Consider the following 18166-nt stretch of genomic DNA (forward strand, 5'->3'; position numbering starts at 1 on the left):
ACTAACAATTAAATAATATCAGTTTTTTTGCATTATTAGACAAAATTGTATCTTGATTGGAAATGGTAATATAAATATTCTGCTCAAAAGTAATATTTACCTTAAAATAGACATTTTTTCACATGTCCCATTTAGGATCTTCACTGACATCGTTGTCTTCTTAGTAAACAAGTGCTTTTCAAGTTTTAAAAACTGTGGGACAGTCACAATTTTTGAAAAATTGATTAATAATATTCAGAAAAATACATATATAATTGTTTACACTATGTTTATTGCATTCTCTTAGTTATAGTCTCTTAATTTAACTAGTTTAGTTTACTCTGCTTAGTTTTGTTATAAACATGTAATAATGATTTTTTTTTAAAAACTGATTTTAATGTTTTAATGTTGTTATAAAATTTTCAAAACCTGAAATCTAATAGTTTTAATAAAAATCAAACCCGGGACATAAAAATGCATAAAAGTATTGAAGAAACACCATAACACATCTCAACTGTCATTGTGAGCTTCATTGTGATTTTATTTTGACTCCAGTAGTACGCATTTACAAACTCAGCAGCTAAGCAAAATTCAGCATGTGTCGTAGTCATTTGATTTATGGTTTTACACAAGCATTGTGGACAGTGAGATATTTAATGAAGGTTCCTAGGACTTAGATAGCGCTCTTTTTCTTTCAAAAGGACACAGTGCTGTCTTCCCCTTCCATATGTGAACAATGAGGCCTTTTTATTTGGCCCACTGTAAATTTTGCGGGCAGCAGCGGTGGGAGTGGGGAGGTCACAAGGCTTTAATATGCTTAGCATTGACTGTCTCTCCCTCTTTCTCTGCAGCACATCTATTAGAGCCCTGATTTGATTTCGGTCTATTCATTTGCAGTCCCAGCAGTAGCCTGCGGTGGCCCACTCTCTGCCCCTCTAATTGGTTGTGTCTCTGCCTGGCTGTCATTAGATTAAGTCGGACTCCTGGACACTTGTAGTCTGCGCTTGTCCTTCCATTTATTCAGGCTTAATGTAACACAAAATTCATTACTGATCACATTAAGAGTGCAATCACAGATGTGGGGGCGAGTTCTGACGAACATGGGGCTAACCTGATGGAGCGAGCAGGGAAATGGCGGAAAACAGTGAATGATATAGGAGAGTCATAGCTAGATATTGGAATGTAGGCTACTTGCTTTAGGGTCCTCATCAAAGGTGGATACTGCAAATGACATTTAAATCCATAATGAAAGTGTGATTACTAATTGTTTAAGATATGAGATGTACACAAACTATACAGAAGCTATTTAAAAACTGTATGAATTGCATGATTCATTCTTTAAAAAGCAAAAATCCAGATTACAGTGAAGTATTTCAAAGTAAATGGGAGCAATCCATAAATGTTAAAATACTCACTGTTTCAATAGTAAAGCCATTCTGTAAACAATATGTGTGCTGGCATGATTTTAGGGTGAAAAAAAAATGTCTTACTATCCTCTCATGTGCAAAGTCATATACAATTTTACAACTTTGTTGTCATGACAATATAATGGCAAAAAAAAAGAGAGAATGATTTAAACTAGGGATGCACCGATGTGTCGACCACTAAAAGCAATTATTTTCACTACCGGCGATTGTTTAACAGTCAATGATCAGGGATTATATCCTGTTAATCAGGCGGCCGAAAAATGTGTGAACTGCAGCTCATAGGCCGACTCTAAAATCGCATACTTTTTGGACTATAGGTACTTTTTTGAATAAGTAATTACTTCAAGACTGCTAAAAAATATGAATGTGTGTGGTATGAATGTAATCGGGACATAGGCCTACTACATTCACTATATTGTCGTTGTCATGTGACCTACCAGTGTCAGTTGCGTCAATTCACTGACATTCACAAATTCTTTCCTGTGGCATCATGGGATTGTAAAGTGTCCATCATATTCACACTTCAAAACCTCACCGGAAGTAGTACTGCAGGTCATGCGGGTAGCCTACTTTTTGCCTACACTTTTATGAGTACCTTCTGTAAATTTGGACATACTACTTTTGTCACATAGGCCTACAGTTTTTTACCTACTAGGGAAGTATGCAATCTCGGGTCTCAGCCATACTGTGTGTAAAGAAAATGTCTCTTCTGTTGAATTTAGGGCTGTCTAAGGTAACGCGACAATAACGCAAAAAATAGCGGCGTTAAAGCAGGCTCTGTTTGCCCCAATGAATCACCCGTATAGTTCAAGCAACAGTTGCCAGGTCCTCCATTTTTCCCTACACCGAACATTATTATTTATAGTGAGCCTTCCATCCAATAATAGCAAAGAGCTTTGTACTTTGTTACTCCTGATAAGAAACAAAATCTCAGCTTTCAAGTTCTATCTATTTTATCAAGAAATTCAAACAATAAATGGCGCATTGACGCTCTTAAATGTGACGGACCAACCCGATCTCACAGCAATTCATACGTATTTTACGAGTTGCCAAATTTATATGAATTCGTATGAATGACCTACCCCTAACCCCGGCCATAAACCTACCCGTCACCTACCCGGGTTTAGACAAATCGCATGAATTCATATGAGTGAGGTCGTACATATTTGTATGAATTAGCCACCTCGTAAAATATGTACGAATTGGTCGTGAGATAGCATTGGACGGACAGATCACTGTAGCGCTTCAGTTAAAGTGGCATGAACATCAAAAGGTATGTTGAAAGATACAGTACAACTTACTGAAATGCATCTTATATATTTATTTAAGTGCAATTATTAGCCTATATCTGAAAATAAATAGCAGTTGAATATAAGAGTTTGGGCTCTGTTGTTAATTTTAATCTGTAATATTATACTAATGTACCATATGAGAGGGTTCCCTGTATATACAGCATCAGATGGGAGAGATTATTTTTTCTTTAAGAAAAATCAAACTATCGGTATCAACAGATATAATTCTGAATAATCAGCTATCGGTATTGGCAGAGAAATTTAGTATCGGTGCATCTCTAATTTAAACATTTTAACAGAAGAATTAATGTAAACACTATTATAAAATTATAAGCTTCACATTTCTGGAAAAAAAAATAATAATAAAAAATGGCCTATTGACTTCCATTGTATGTCCATTGTACCAATCCAATCTCACGGCAATTCGTACGTATTTTACGAGGTGGCTAATTTGTACGAATTCATACAACCTCACTCATACAAATTCATACGTTTTTTGCTAAATCGTACATATTTTACAAGTTGACATATTCGTATGAATTCATACGAATGACCTACCCCAAACCCCGCCCCTAAACCTACCTGTCACTGGGGTTTAGACAAATTGCACGAATTCGTACGAATGAGGTCATATGAATTCATACGAATTAGCCACCTCGTAAAATACGTACGAATTGGTTGTGAGATAGCGTTGATTATACTGTATGTACTCACCGAGATTAGCATTACATGATGGCATCATGACAGTTTATTCATAGACTTTAGTCAGGGTATAAACATGGATGAAAACAAGGCTGTGAGTGATAAATAGAATTAAAGTCTTTGCAATAGCTTAATAACGGACCTAGAATACATGTAGTTTTCAAATCTCACAACTTTTAAAAGTGTTTTATGAAGTTTGTCTGCTGAACAACTGCCATGTTTTAAATAATACTATAATCAATTGAACACACTGTACTTCTATCTCTCACAGCCTTGTTTTCATTCCTGTCAAAAATTAAATATTGCGCTACCCTAACTAAGGCCCAAATTTATCTATATTGAACAGATATTATATACACACTATAGACACATAAAGATGAATGAAGAAAGACTGAAGATGAACGAAAGAGAATTTCTTATATTTAAGCCACAAGAAAGTTTAATGTCTGAATGACCATATTGTTTATATCATATATTGATTTCTGTCATGACAACTCTCTGAGTGTTTGGCATGGTAATGGGTATGACAATGTTGATATGTTTGGTCTTGGCGGAATAGATCTGCTACACTGCTGCTGCTTTTATTGCTGCTGCTGCTGTTGATTATTGCTGCTGCTGCAGAGCAAGTTCAGGACTTGCTACTGCCAATACATACACGACACGCTGCTGTGAGCAAGTAAGACATGCTGCTGCTGTACAATATAGCGTACATGAATTACCCCCCAACAAAGCAGGTGACATGATATTTGAACAATACAAGCCAAGTGTACTGTATGTCAGAAAATCCCCCATCAACGCAGAAGGCAAGATAAGGATTCAGCCCTCACCCCCCAGCAGATCTACCACCAAAACATATGAACTGCTGCTGCTCCGAAGAGCCATAGGAACCGTGTGTATGTTAGCTATGTGTGCCTGGCCCATTAGTCTTGAGTATGAGAAATGGGGCCATAAGGCTTGGTTCTAGTGACCTATTAGACTATGTGTGCCTGGGCTACCCGTGAACCGTGATGGGTGGAAGAGGAAATTTGCTCTCTTTTTGAAAATGTGTGTTTATTTTTCTCGCCATGAGAACGCGGTTGGCGTGGGCGCAACATTTATGGGCCCAGCGCGCACAACAAACATCTTTTCTCCAACACCAGGAAGCGAACGGTGTGGTAGGAGACTTAAACGAGGCAGCTTTGGGGGTGGTCCGGCCGCAGCGGGACATTGCTCCATCCTCATCCTTCCTGATTGATCAGGAGGACTTCGAAGGCGTCGGGTCCAGGGTGCCGGTGCTGCAGGCGGTCGGCGGTTCTCAGCTGGTCCACTGTGAAGCCCCGTCAGTGGCGAGAAGCGAGCTTGATCCGCAGCAAGAAGGCAAGGAAGGCAAAGGCGTTCAGTCTCGGTGTTCAGCGAAGAGAAGCGTCGTCGTCGCTGAAGGAGATAAATCTGATTTCCTATGGCGAAATGCTTGCTTATATAGCCAGACTCTCCGCCCATTTTGGCGGGCTTTGGCGCGCTGCATTGCCATAGGCTCGCACAGCTCCGCCACGCCGTCATTGGTTCAAAAAGTTACTCTGCTCAAAACAATGGCCGTGCAGTTACACTGCGTTATTGAAAAAGGCTTCAGTGAATCTGAGAAAAAGGAGTTTTCCCCATCCGCAGTATGAGTGAAGTATCGAAAGGGAACCCCTGTACTTATATTAGATGTTGATTTTCAGATGATTCTGAAGCGTGCAAGGCAAATGCTACTGTATTTGAAGATTGAGCATGCAAGCTCATTGGCTACTAATACAGCAGGAACCAATCATCTGTGTCCTATAGATAATGATGTGATTACAAGCAGGTGAGTTAAAGGACCTATTAGCCTGCCCATTAGAGTTTCATGCCAGAACTTTGTATATATGTTTATATATCTAGTCTTGTTGAAAGGCTTTGTGTTGTGTCCAGACCAAACACAAAAAAGGCAAAAGGCACCAGTTAAGAGACTGTGCAGGACAAGGCAAAGAAGCATGGTTTCCAACAAAGACCAGAGACCACCAGCCCCTAGTGGTTTTGTTGCATAACACAGGTAGAAACAAAGCCAAAAAGTCAATTAATGTTGATTCAAACACAGTCATTTGCTGTGGTTAAATTACATGGTTTAAATTAGTACAGTGGTCCTTAAAGGATTTTAAAATCACCACATTACTTGGTCCAGATTTTTTCTTTTTCTTTTCCAAGTAGAAAGCAAGGAGTCCCTCCTTCAATGCAAGTCAAAAAGACATTTTTACGACCAGGTGAAAATCCAACATTTAGGTCCAAACATTTAGAATAAGCACACTTCTCATCAACAAACTGTATTAGTTTAGGGCTAAAATCTTGAGATTGAATGTTAAATTAAACTCTTCATACATCAATTTTAAGCAAGTACCACTAAAATGTGGATGCATATTAAATAAAAACAGTGAATAGGTTAATTTATCATTGCAATATCACATGACGACTAGGCTAAAAGTTATTATGGGAGCCATGTCTGTGTCATTAAACTACAATATCATGAGAACTCCTCCACAACACTCTTCAACTATTGTGAATGTTTCTGTTTTCTCCTGAGGCGGGGAAAATAGTGGCAGATGGTTAAATGCTTACTGTCTGTGCTGGGAGGGAGGTGGGGGCTTGGAGGTCTGGATTCAGAAGAGAGCTGCCAATATGAGGTCATTTCTGTTTAGGAAGAGCACGAGGCCTATAAAGGGGTGTGAGATACTTCTTGACATCCTTTGAAGATGCCTTGATAATGCCTGCAGAGTTGTGTAGCAGCACATAGCTTGCAGCGTAAAATGTTTGTAGAATTTTTAGATCTCAATTCAGTGACCATCAAAGCAATAACTTACCAAAAAATTATTTGATTTTAATGTGTAGCTCCTGAGAGAATATACATGTCTACAGTAATAAGTTTGTTTTATGAATGATTACAGGTGTTTTTAGAAATAGGCAGGAAAGCGGCAAGAGAAATTGGCAGATTAAGAGAATCCCTTCCCCTTTCTGTAATCAGATTTCCAAAGCTGAGAAGTTTCACTCATTCAGGCAAATCCGAAGCAAATCACATTTCGAAAATGAACAAATGTTCAAAGCGGCTTCTAGTCTAATCACATTCCCACACTCAAACTGACAAAGTTACACATTCTGATGGACTATCATGCTTATCGTATTAGCATTTCATAACATTTAACACATTTTGTTGGTTGTCAAGGTTTAAGAACATCATGTATACTCACACTCTCTTAAATGGTAGGAAATGGATAATCTTGTCCACTCGGTTAACTTCTACACAGTTTAAGTTTGGAATTTGGGATCGAACCTATGACCTTGGTGTTACACTGTATGAGCTACAGTGTCACTGTAAAAAATGACCGTGATTTTAACGGTAAAAGACTTTAAAAATGCTATGGTGAAAAACAGTTAATTAGTTTACAGAAAGGTCCGTACTATATACGGTGAATAACTGTAATAGTTCTAACGGTACATTAATTGTAATTTTGCGGTAAAATACCGTTAAATGTACAGTTTTTGGAAATGAAAAAAACAAGTCATAATTTACAGTGAAAACCGTAAATTGACATTCCCACAATTCCCTGCGTGACACTTCACATTTGATGCATTTTCGTTGAAATAACTGTTTCTTTTTTTCATTATATCAGTTAATGAAATACGTTTTTTATCGTAAATTTAACAGAATATTTTTTACAGTGTGTAAAATAAACAGTTATGAACCATAATTATTACAATATAAACATTTAAATTATACAGTTTTAAACTGTAAAATAGACAGTAAACTAAGTGCTGTCCCGTAAAACCTAAAATGTTGCTACCGTATTTTTTTACGGTAAAGTGCAACCACAGCTGCCAGTTTTTTACCGTAAATTTTACAGGGATTTTTTTTTTTTTTTTTTTTTTTTTTGCAGTGTAATGCTTATCATTATATTAACTCCAATCATGTTTTTTACACCCTCCTCTCATTTAAAGAGATGAAAATTCTATTATTTACTTAGCTGCATGTCATTCCAAACCTGTATGACTTAAGAAGATATTTTAAAGAATGTTACATCCGCTTCAGCTTTTTTGCCCATACAATGAAAGTCATGTATTCCTAAACAACACTGGAAAAATACACACAGATCTTTTGTGTTCCACAGAAGAAGGAATGTAACGATATGGGTGAGTAAATGATCACAAAATGTTTATTTTTGGGTGAACTATCCATTTAAAAGCAACAACGGTTTCAATGAAACTATTGACTAAATGCATTGCAAAACAAAAAAAAAAAAAAAGTGAGCTCATCAAAATTTATTTTGCAATGGTTTTCTGATTGAGTAAATTACTCCAAATATGGTTTGCCATTCAACCATAGCTTTACAAACTGATCTGTGAGGCCCTTTCTAAAGATTTCTCATATGCCCCCTCTTTGCCAGATCCTTATCGCTCATCAAAACATTACAATTTCATTCAACCGATCACTTTAACATTGATTCATACTTAAATACATTCACATGTACCCTCATAAAGTTGCAATATTAAACCTAAATGGGAGGTCCATAACTTTAAAACTTATAAAACCTTTTGAAGCAGTTGCATGAAAAGTGTTAAACTTGTTAAGTGCATTTCAAAACTTGCTGGATTTGCCCTAGCAACCAATTGAGGATAAACAGCCTTTTATTTCTCCTGAATGCACCAATTCAGATGTTTTATTTGGTGAAGCACAAGGTCAGAGCGCAATTATGAATTGGTTTTGAAACATAATTGGGCCTTACAAAATGTAAGATGAGGTTGGCAGGGCATGCAATGAAACCCTCCTTTGTTTTGCACAACGTCTAATAACGATGAAGTAAGCTTTTTGCAGCACAGGCTGTTTGCATTGGAAACATATCTGTTCACATTGCCCCGGCGCAAGGCTGGGTTGATTATAGCAGTGAATGCGGTGTTGCATTGGCGTGTCCCAACATAGATATGCATCTTTGCTGTGGCCGTGCCATGGCTGAGTGCCTGGCCCTGTGCTCTGGGCTTTCTGCGCCCGCTCGCTTAATCAAATCCTGATTCGGTTCGCCTTTGCGCTTGAGCGCCATGTCACACTAACATAATGTTATCTGGACTTGGGTCTTTTTCTGACTGCCATTCCTAACCCATCTGGAACGGGCGTGGTGGGTTTGTTGTTTTTTTACAGTCACATTCATGAAGCCTCTATTTTCTGGGTCCAATCTGACTCTTTTAGGCTACTGTACGACCATTACATGTGGTGTATGTGTGTGTGAGGCCAAGGTAAATCCTACGTTATGGGGATAAAATGTCCCCACAAAACTGGCAATATCCAAAATCTTTGTCCTTGTGGAGACATTTTTTGGTCCCCATGAGGAAAACAGCTTATAAATCATACTGAATTATGTTTTTTTGAAATATAAAAATGTAGAAAGTTTTCTGTGATGGGTAGGTTTAGGGTTAGGTTTAGGGGTAGATAAATTTACTTGAGAAGAAAAATTTCATGAGAAAATTTGCAGTATTTTTTAGATTTTTGCTTTAAAAACCATTAACATAAACTGTATATTTTATAAATTAAAATTCTATATTTTCTGTAAACAAGGCTTATTATCATACACAATTTTGAACTGAAGTAACATTTTTTCAACATGAATTCATGCATCAGCTAACACGAACTAACAATGAGCAATATGTGTTTTAGAGCATTTATTAATATTTGTTAATGTTAGTTAAAAATTCTATTTTTCATTGTTTGTTCTTGTTAGTGCACAGTGCATTAAGTAATGTTAACAGATACAAGTTTTGATTTTAAAAAAGTATTATTCAATATTGAAATTAACATTAACAAAGATTTTTGAATGCTGTAAAAATATTGTTCATTGTAAGTTTATGTTAACAAATGGAACCTTATTGTAAAGTGTTACCAATATTTTTAGTGGAAAACTAGACAAATATACTTACAGGAAAATAATTACATAGTAATTATTTTTTCTTCTCGACTTTTATTTATAACAATACAAAAGAATGTGTGTGCGCATGTTTGCACGAGTCAAATGGCTGTTTTTTTCTTCTTCTTCTTTCTTTCTTTTTTACTTGGAACTAAATGAGGCAATAAATTGTGCATGAGTTTGGAAGTGGGTATTTTTTTGTGAATGCATTGCTCATACTCTGATCCATCTTGAGAGACCAGCACCAGTACTCGGATGAATCATATTCAGTTTAACAGTGTTTGATGCCCCCCTCCCTCAGCAGAATATCATTACATTCCAAGCATGTGAACTTTGACAGCCAGATATGTAACGTATCTGATCTGATCTCAATTCAGTGGTTCTGAGCTCATGGGCTGATTTTGAAACAAGATATTTAACCAGGGACTCTGGCTTAACTCATGGCTCAACAGTGCAGGGTTCCCCTGCCCCAGGCTTCAGCAATGCCATAGCAGGGTTTTCATTAAAGCGTAATTGAAAGCGGCTCTAGTCATACTCACTAGACTTCCTCCACTTCCACCTGCAATGTCTGGAAGTGTATTTAATGATAACAATGCTCCATGCTACTAGGCTCATTAATGATTCCCCTCTTCTTAACAAGTATGATGAGGTATATCTGTTTTCAGTTTGTGATTGGTGCCTGATGGTAAAGCCATGCCCACATGATCAAGGAAATGGTTCTCAAATGTGTCCAATCAATGTAGACAAGGAGGGTTTGATGTATAGAAATGTCAAACATTATTCAGAACAGCTCAGCAGCAAGACACCCTCTACTGGTACAACTATTAGACTGGATTTTGTTTAGTTTTTGTCAATCACAGTGATGACTAAAACATATAGGCCTATGCTAAATATGTCATTTAAAGGGTATATAATTTTTTCACTGCAATTTTTTTTTTTTTTTTTTTTTTTACAAAACTGGTTCCCTGCTTATTGATATATTTAAAAAAAAAAAAAAAAAAAAAGAAAAATGAAAGGTTTTAAAATGTGGTGGCACTCTCCAAAAACTTGATAGTTATGAATTATTAATTTGTGATATTTGTATTTTAAACAAAACTTTTTACCTTAATTAATTAATTGATTTAAAATAAAATAATAATGAAGATGTATACACTATGGTTATTGGTAAATAAAACTATATAGATATATTAAAAAAATAATAATGAAAAGGAAAATAACAAAAATTACTAAAACTTAAAAAAATACTAAAAAAACTTTAACTAAAAATAGACTAAAAATAATAATAAAAAAAACTAAAAATAACTAGAAAACAGAAAATATAGGCATAAAATATAATTCAAAATATTAACAAAACTATAATAGTATATCAATATTAAAATAACACTAGAATACACTATATTCAAGGTTTAAGGAAAATATTACTTTTTACTTTTGTGGTGCTTCCATAATATTTCCCTGTTTGTTTAAGGGATAACCAGGGTTTTAATCTAGTTTCTAGTCCTGAGTTCTGTTAAATAAAGTTTTAAACTGCTGCGTTTACCTTTTACTCCTTTTATTCAGCATTACTTATTTCAACCAACAGTGACAGTTTGTTTGAACATCCTAACCTGCCTAGTCCTTATTTTTGCAATTCCAGTTGGCGACACAAGTGGCACAGAAATTACACACTTCTCCTCTGAACATTTTAGAAAGACCAACGGCCTGGTAAAATATGAAGATAAGGGGAATGAACAAGCATTATTGTTCTGGCCACATGGACAATTTCGAATTTGACAGATGGAAATGTTATACTGTATATAATGAGCATGTAACACAAGCTCATCCTGAATGTCAGTGATCTGGCTGTAGGGCACTGGAGGTGAGGATGTCTCCTAGCTTTGCCCTGTCTAATGGACCTTGATTGGAAAATATGGAGGTGGAGCACTTGTGCTCGATTCATCTTCCTGCGGCCTGATCCACAGAGGGGCATTTTGACGTGCAAGCGCTAACCAGAGACAGCTGGGGCATCATGGTGGGATTATACTTTAAACAACATGACAAATCAGAGAAGGAGGAGGGAGGAGAGAAAGCACAGGGGCCTGTGGATGTGGGTTGCCGCTGAGGATGGCCGAGACGGGCTGGGGTAAGTCACGAGTTGGCCTTGAGTCCCTCTCACTCAGGTTTGACACTGGCACAACTCACTGATTAAGAGCCTCCTGTGTTTCCCTTTGATCTCAGGCTCAGTTTTTGAGCCTAATGCCGCCCTCCATGTATCTCTGTCACAGCGGCGCTTTCATTCGGGGCAATGTGTTCTGAATCAGAGAGAGAGAGAGAGAAAGAGAGAGAGAGGGAAACAATTGTGGATGGTGGAGATCTGATCAGAGACCAGATTTGCTCGGGTGTCTTAAAGCGATTAGCTTTAGAGTCAAAGAGGTGGACGCTTTCCCTTGATCAGACACCCGGATGATATGTATATATTGGAGAGGTCTCAGTTTTACTAACAACAAAGCCATTTTGATATCACGTAAAAGCAGATTTATATCAGCCTGTATGAGGCTGAAAGTGAGAACAGAAAATGTAAGAAGATTATAGCTATTCACCGGAGCGCTCTAAAGCCGGACCTTATCCGTGCATTCTAGTGTGCTTGTTCTTGAAGTTGGTTCTTCGTCTATTTTCCTAGTGTTTTTACTCAAGCATGTTTCATCAATGAACTGCACGAGGATGAAATTAGGCAAAGTACGTTTGCACATTTTGTTTGCCGAACTGTTGAAGATGTTTGGATTCTCAACAATTAGATTTTAAATGAACAAATTGTCTAAGTGAGTTTTGCTTGAATTTCAAAAATGCTACATTCACTTTTTAAGCTCTAAACCAGCAGACCGCTGGGAATTCGGGGGAAGAAGAAAAAAAAGCAAATAGCTGCAGTCCAGTGTCTGAAAAGTCTCACAATGTGGGTACATTAGGCCACACAAGAAAGGCTTTTAGGTCTTTAGTGGTGTTCATCAGCTTAAGTCCTTTAGAGTAATGAGCCACACTCACATTCCAGGGGGAGCTGGGGCTCAGAATGGGACTGGGTCTGATCTTTGGCCGAGAAAATGATATCATTGCAGATTACGGCCGATAAAGACATACACAACACGAATGCATGGGTTTCAGTCACGTGTGTGACTATGCAGCATGTACGTAAGTGTTATATAATAATGAAGAGAATAATACATGCAAGGAACATCGTTCGAAGATATTTTAGTTGCCCATTCACTAAAAATCAAATGGGTCCAATACAACATTGGACCAAATTGACTCATTGTATGGGAAAAACAGTTGAAGCATTCTTCAAAATATCCTTTGTTTTCTACAGAGGAAAGAAAATCTCACAGGTTTAGAACTACACGAGGGTGAGTGAATGATGATATACCTTTAAATATAAATAAACTGTTAAATTATGGTTCTGTCTTGACTGATTTATTTTGCTGAAACATTGTTATCCCTTGACAGAAATACTCGATGTTGTGAACTGTGTATAATTTCTCTTGTTCCCATCTCTGGGCAATCACAGCATCATCTTCAGCCTGTGTAACATTTAGCCCACTATCACTTTGCTACAAGTTAACTTCTCATCACATCTGTACTGCTCGTTGTGCAATCTGAGCTGCTTAGATGAGGAAAATAAAGTTAATCTCAGTGATGTCTAAGCTTTTGAATGGGATTTCAACTTTACAGTTTCGACCTTGCAGTGACTCCATCAGAGCCCAGGGTGACCTAACATAATGTCAAATGTGTCCCAGGTGTGGACTGTGACCGGAGAGGTGAAAGCAAGCGAGATTGATGGACCTCTTCCTGTCTGCTCTCTTCTCTGATGTTACTAGAGATGGAGCTGATCATTCAGGGGTTGGAGAATGGCTAGATGTAGTGGGCCAATCGTTATTTCTCTTGAATAGTGACTGAGGAAATGCAGAACACCTTTTCCATTCTTTTTGTGTCATCGTTCTCTGATTGTCTGTCTTTTTCTTTCTTTTTTCCAGTGTGTCTTTAAACAGTCAGTGTACAATTTATTGAGAACAGTCAGGACTCAGGAAGGAGAAAAGAGTTATATGCTGATCTTGAGCTGTAAAAGCAAACAAACAGCCTTACTCGTTTTGGCAGAAGAGAAAACTGCGTGACAAATTCTGATATCATTTACTCACCCTCATGTTGTTTCGGCTCTTTTTGTCCATATTAAGTAAATGGGACCCAGAACTTTAAAGCTCCAATAAAAAGGTAGCATAAAAAAGTAGCATAAAATCCATACAACTCAGCTGGTATATTCTTTCCTCAAACATCATGACTTTGGTCATGTGATATGCAAGTACCAATGAAGTTTGGCGTTTAGTTGACGTGAGATTTGTGTGGCCATATTTGGTGTATTCTGTGTATATGTGCGCTGAAATCTAATCTTTTGATTAGATTTGAGATTGAATAAAGGCTTAAATATCAGTTCATAATATAAAGCCATCATGTCACTTTAGAAGACTTATAATATAACTTATCTTATAATATATATTATAATATAACTTAATATAACTTATCAGTCGAGTCATATGTCAAGCTACCATAATGTCTTTTTCACAGCTGGAATGTTTTGGGTATACCATTGACTTGTATAATATGTACAAAAACAGCTGAATCATTATCCCAAATATCTTTGTGTTTTGCAGAACAAAGAAAGCCATATGACTTTGGAATGACCTGAGAGTGAGTAAATTATGAAAGAATTGTCCTTTTTCGTTGAACTATTTACAGTAATATAGCAGTTGTTTCTTAGACAGCAATTGATATAAAATGAAGAATTTGCTGTCTCCTGCTACTCAGATGTTTCTCTTGAGAAAACGACTCCAGTGATGTCAAATTTTTCCAATAAACCGAAGTATTTGCAATCAAAAGTCAGAGATTTTAATATGATCTCCAGCATAGAAATTATTTAGGTTATCTGTCATACTTATTTATTTTATAGCTCTTTATTGCCAGTTGTTTGTCGAAAATTACCTCTTTTGTGTTTTTATTTCTCATACAGAATTTTGTGAGAAACATCTGACAAAGTTGATGCATAATTAAAACATGAATTAAATCTCCATAAAATCACCTGAGCAATGAAAGAGAAGAGAAGAGAAGAGAAGAGAAGAGAAGAGAAGAGAAGAGAAGAGAAGAGAAGAGAAGAAGTGCGAGTAATGTCCCATAACCTGTCCTCCCCACCTCTTGACTCAACTCATCGTATGGCTTTAATTACGAGTTATTACCCTCAGTATCCTGGGAGCCATTCCTCTTGTGTGGGACCTCTGAGATCACTTCCTACGCTAGAAGTGTATTGTCATACGCCTGCAGTCTCAGCACAGAGAGACAGGAGTGAAAATGTGTGTGTGTGTGTATGTGTACATGAACCCACCAAAAAAAGCAATACAAGTAGATAGTTTCCACAGAGTAACATTTGTTGCCAATACAATACCACATAACCACTCTGACAACAATGTTTCCATCAGACTTCCCAATATGAACCCTCGCTACAGTCCCACAGCCTAACCCAAGCTGCTAAGTTACCTGTGTTTGTATTAACCAGGCAGTATAAAAACATCTATAGAGCATTCCACAGAGAGGTGTATAGTGCTGATGTAGGGTGAGATTGACCTGTGAAGTTAATACATTCACCTTACAATCCAGCCCAGAACAGAGCTGACTCTCCCCCACACTCCCGCCAGCCTTTGATCAGTGGTGAATCTCATCCCAGAGGCTGGCCGAAAGAATGACCTTTTTAAGGCATCCCAAACATTTTTTGCCACTTGCCAACAGATGAAGACCAAAAAAAAGGACAAAGGAAATTTTTACTATGGCCAGCAATACGGCAATATTTTACATGAATTCAAAGGCCAGCTAGGAACAACTTATTGTATTTCTCTTGTTACCATAATGCATCAGTCAGAAAAAAAAAAAAAAAACCTACAGGCTCCAAACTGCTACTTAGATTAACACCACAAAATCACTTATAACAGGACTGTTTCCTTTTGAATTTATATACATTAATGCATCATGCAAAGCATATCTCCAACCATGGCTCAACTGTTTGATTTAAAAATAATAACTAAAATAACTAAGGCTTTCAAACCTATTGTGTTGTTAGCATAGCCTATTTGCGAACAACATGGCAATACAGGCTTTTAAGCAGGCCTTCTTGTATTTTATTGTATCTTATTTTGCAGCACGCAAACTTGTAACAGTGGACACAGAGGTTCAAAGCCACGCGAATACATGCCCATCAATATTACTGTACACGAATGGCCTATAAACATCAGCGCGCAGTCTGCAGATCAACAGGTAGAATATGAGTGTCTGTAAATTAATGCTTAGATCAGATTTAAATCGGAGAAGATAGCTAGCTATAGAAAATGGGAATTAATGGGATGAATTTGGGAATTCGTGTATTTTATAAAATATTAATCTCTAAATCAACTGCAAGTGAATACAGACTAGTTATAGACCTGAATATTGTCAACAATTTAAATGAATATACATGTTTTATAATTAGCTATTTTTCCAGTCTTTTGCACAGGTGAAATCATTTTTCTGTTATTGAATATGAAAAGGAATCAGTAAAACTTTATTCTTACTATTAAAAAAAAAAGTCATTTTCAAAATAATAATTTCCATTTTTCTTTCGAATAAAGGGCCAAGCAGAGTTCTATAAAAGTTCAAAAACCTTTCTTCATTCGACAATGGGATTCTGTGCTAGACGATTCATGTTGCTGTCTTTTCTTTGTGTGTGTAACATATATTGATCACTCGTCTTAAAAAAAAAAACTAACTAACTAACAAACAAACAAACAAACAAACAAAAAAACATATTGATCACTTGATCTTCTATACATGATGGAAATAATTCGTTGCAAAGAGATTTAATAGTAATGATTAAGCAGCCCCTATCTTCAAGAATACATTTAGGCATATGTTCGTCCTTGTAGGCTACATGTTTGTACTAAAATTCCCCAAAATAACAAATCTTACCTGATCCTTGACCTGATGAATATTGAAAAATAGGCTAGATATTTCCAGTAGATTATATATGATATTATCGGACTGGGTAATAAAATGTGCGACTTATTGGATGTGAGGTTGTTGAATTTTTAAATGCTGTATGTTGTGCCAGAACTTTGTAGCACTGTCGTTAATAATGTTAGTGGGCTCTTTGGTAATAATTCGTAAAGAAACTAATTTCAAACCCTAATAAAAGAAAACGCTGTTGAAAAGTTCACATCTGTTCTATCAAGTAACATTTCCAAATCCTGGAATTGCAAACAGAACATTCCTATATTATATTAGGCTATATTATTCTTATCTCTAGATGTTTTAATCTTGTTCTATGTTCTTGTGGGTATTTGGTTTGGATGCTGGATGAAAGGCGTGTTTGTGTTTACAATGGACAAGGAGTACATTATTCATATAGATCCAATTATCATATTTTATTTCCAGTCACTTTAATATTTCAAATTGGAATGTTAAAACTAAGCGCTGTTCAAGTCATATGTTCTTATATCGTCTTGTCTCCGTTTGCAAACTTAATAAATAATTGTCTTTTGTATTTAAGATCGTTATCTTCCTTCTAAACAAAGAAAACAAAGTTCACAATTTTATATAGAGAAAAAAATACAATATTTAAAACGGGTTCTTCTTAAACTATGACGTGATTTCAAATTGCAGTTGTCCACAGAGTTCATGTTACTCAGTGTGTTATTGTAGAGGTCACCTGTTTACTCACGAGTAAACTAAAAATCATCAAATACCAAGGATTAGTCATGTTCACTCCTTACAGAAGATTCTGTGGCATTATGACCCATAACAAAAATAATAAAGTGCCTAAAAGTGATTAAATATTTCGACCTATTTTAGCGCCTCCAACTGATGCTGGCTTAGAGAAATTAGGCTATTATTTTTGAGGAAAAAGTTTTTATGTGAAAATAACGCAGAATGTAGGCTAATTTGTCATAAAATAGGCCTAATTAATGATAATGAACTAAATGTCTACTTTTAGAGACTGCTTTCTATATCACCACATGTTAAAACAATAACTTGCTTTGTTATTTAGCCTATAAATATCTAGTTTGGCCTCTATCTTCCAAAACATCTAGCCTATGAAGAACGACAATTTTACATTTCAATTTCATGTGGTGACAGAATATGCACCTATAACTTCGGAAGCACTACAGAACAACGGAGGAGACTGTGTGAAGGAGGGGTTCTGGGCTGTTCTTGAACCGGAGAAATATGAAGAACTTTGACAGGTCTTAAACGGTCTGGCGCCAAGAACTTGATCCACAGGATAAATAGCCACAGCGTTGGAGCATTTTGTGAGTGATGCTGTGCAATGGTGATTGCTTGGCTTGCAAAACGTTTTGGAAACAACATAATTTAAGGCAGGGAAATAGATGACAAATAATACAGGCTATTTATATTTTTTAATTTCTTTAAACTCAGTTATTTAACCTAAAAGACCAAAGAGTAGTAAGTACGTTCACAAGACTTTAGTATCGGTTATACTAAAAATGTTACGTTTTATGTTGGGAAAAGAAGAAAAGATTAGAAAACGTTTTAAAGCGCGCCCTTATAACACCTGCATTGACAACTGGTACACGGGGCCTCGGCGTAAATTTACCAGAATAAATAAATGACTTGGACTACTACATGGATCTTTGTTTATATAATTAACTTGATGAGTATATACATGGTAAAATCATTAACTTGCTTCATGTGGGGTTAATCTGTGTAAATCTCTTCAACATACTGGTATATAAACTAAAGTAAACGATGTTATTGCACAACATAGTTG

General features: G+C 36.5%; 1 long non-coding RNA gene across 1 annotated transcript in view; it reads right to left on the reverse strand.

Annotated features, from left to right (window-relative positions):
* The window catches only part of LOC127512209 (uncharacterized), a 33722-nt gene that overhangs the window by 13566 nt on the left and 1990 nt on the right, over positions 1-18166 (reverse strand). The gene's annotated exons all lie outside the window — the stretch shown is intronic.

This window comes from Ctenopharyngodon idella, chromosome 5 (assembly GCF_019924925.1).
Source record: "Ctenopharyngodon idella isolate HZGC_01 chromosome 5, HZGC01, whole genome shotgun sequence".
Taxonomy (NCBI): domain Eukaryota; kingdom Metazoa; phylum Chordata; class Actinopteri; order Cypriniformes; family Xenocyprididae; genus Ctenopharyngodon; species Ctenopharyngodon idella.